A 2,843-nucleotide genomic window follows, 5' to 3' on the forward strand; every position below is an offset into this window, starting at 1 on the left:
TTATGAAAAAATGTGTGGTTGAAAAGGAGAATTGAAAAATACATTCTTGAAAAATGGGGCTCAAACAAGGGCTAAAATTTCAAATCATCCAAAACTTCAAATCCCCAAACGCTGCCCTCTCCTAGTCGTTGTCGATTCTTACCACCATCACAATTTGAATCCCATCAATTTACCTTCTCCCACATTCTGCTAAAGAAAAAAAAGAGAGATAAAAATCAGAATTTTCGATTTCTCATCATCGGAGGTTGGTCGGATGAAGTTTGGGTGTTTATTTTCATTGTGGTGATATGCAATTTAGATAATTTACAGTCCGACAGTCAACTGTGGTGGTGCAAATTTAATAAATTATAGACTAAAAAATACACAACGTAACTCTTGACACATAAAAATTCAGCCCAAATCGGACAGCCCAAGGAGTGAAGCCCAATTGGAGGATCCCCAAATCAGATAACCCAAAAAACGAAGCCCAATCGAACAAATCAAGATGAAGGCCCAAATAAGGAGGTCCAAGAACGCGGTAACGCCATCGCCCAAGTTTGCAAGTCGCCCAGAATCTGAGCGAATGGAGTGTCATACAGTCGCCTAGAGCTGTTACTCTATTCTCGCCCAAACCTTCAAGTCGCCCAAGGTATTAACAAACGTAACGCGTCATGGTTATCAAGAAGTGCAGTTATCAAAGCAGTTATTAAAGTAGCCCTATCACGTTCCACGATTCAAGGAATTCAATCGAAAGCGGTTGAACGATGAAGGGTAATGGCAGCAGTTAAAAGGCAGTTTTCATGACAAGGTGGCCATTACGAAGAAAGTGGGTAGTTATAGGACGATCAAGCAATTTTTAGAGTAGTTGATCACAAAGAGATCGTCTATGAAGTATAAAAGGGAGAAAGGACATAGAAGCAAAGGACCGAATCCAAAACTCTCGAACAGAGAACATGTAATTTTCATTTCCTTAGTTTTTAGATTTAAACACTTTTCTTTCAATAACTCATGTGCTTGCGCCCCTTGGAGGCACGTTGTTTTTCATTTCTAATTGTAAAGTCATCGCCAATAAAAGAACACTCCTTTTTGGGACTTTGTCTCAAGAGGTTTTGTCCCTTACACAATCTCTGATCCTTTTTAATTGTTAGCGACTAACTCTTGGAGAACTCACGCAAGACGTCGTTGAACAGGTAAATCTTCGAAGTATTCATAATATGGAAAGATTTACACAAAATGGGAATGCACACTATGACAACATGGCCAAACAACTAAAGACGTTGAACGACATAATGAATAAGTTAGTAGGCCAAATATGTCAACCGGCTATACCTCTTACAAATCACTTCCAAACTAGGACAATTGTGGGACATAATCCCTCGGTCCTAAATCCGAATCAAGGGGTAGAACCGCTTGCTGGTCCCTCTACTTCAAACCAAGGGGGTACTACAGTGCCAAATCAGAACAATGGTAGTAGTATGCCTAACTTGGGGGTAATCCAAACATAAGAGATAATGTCCTAAACAATGGACAGAATATTCCACGTGGTAACGAGGGAGTAGATGTTTAGGCTAATGGTAATGGCTCTAATCATGATAATTTTGTTGCCAATCAAGGACCAAACATCAGGCCTCATGCAAATCAACCAGTTAACCAACCTGTAGGAATTTCATATGACCCCAACGTCATGTTGAGGAACCAAATTATGGAAATCGTACAGGATCAGATAGCTTTTGGGGTACGTCCTGTCATTAGGCCGACGTACACAAAGCCATATCCTGATTGGGTAGACCAAGCATATCCATGGCCTAGAGGGTACAAAGTGCCAGAATTCTCATTGTTTACCGGTTTAGGAGAGGTGTCTACTCTAGAACACATAGGGCGATTCACGTTGCAAAGTGGTGATGTAACCGATTACCATAAAATGAGGCTTTTCCCTAGTTCATTAACAGGGGTAGCTTTCTCCTGGTTCATGAACTTGGCAGCGAACTCTGTTCAAACATGGCAGCAATTAGAACAGTTATTTCACGCTCAGTTTTATAAAACTGAGTCTGAAGTCACTTTGGCCGATTTGGCGAATTTACGTCAAATGCCAAATGAATGGGCAGAAAGTTTTCTCCAAAGGTTCAAGACAGCATGGAGCAAGTGTTTTGTACCTCTGCCTGAAAAAGAATTTGTCAAGATCGCTCAGGGCTGCTTAAGCTTTGATTTAAAAAAGAAGTTCCAGGACAAGGAATTTCCTGATCTTTTCCAGTTGAGTGCGAATGTGATTAGGTATGAGCGACTGATAAGAGAGGAAGAACAAATGAAAAATTTTAGTAAAGGGACTTATTACAAAGACCCAAATTTTGACGTTCATACCAGCGACGATGAGTCAAACGATCAGGCCGAAATGTGTTTGGCCGAATTGGTAAAAGGGGATACATATACTTGTCCCAGAATGGCCAAGCCTAGACCATCGGGCAAAGATGAGCTCATAAAGGATGAAAATATAAAGGCTAGAACGTTCTCGTTCGATGTGACTAAAGCTGACCTTATATTCGATAAATTATATAGGGATAAGCAGATAAAGTTGAGCGATAAGCACAAATTGCCAAACCCTGAACAAATTAAGGGTAAAAAATATTGTAAGTGGCATAATGCATGGTCACATTTGACTAACAATTGCTTGGTTTTTCGTCATGTATTGCAGGATGCCATTGAATCAGGACGAATTACGTTTGATGATAAGAAAAAGATGGCAGTAGACGAGAATCCTTTCCCACAGCCACTTGGAATAAACATGGTGACATCTGGATTTAAGAACAAGTTGTCAAAATTCAAGTTGGTCATAGATGAAGGAGAAGAAGATCCTAGACCACATCCCA

Source organism: Olea europaea, chromosome 1, assembly GCF_002742605.1.
Source record: "Olea europaea var. sylvestris chromosome 1, O_europaea_v1, whole genome shotgun sequence".
Lineage (NCBI taxonomy): Eukaryota > Viridiplantae > Streptophyta > Magnoliopsida > Lamiales > Oleaceae > Olea > Olea europaea.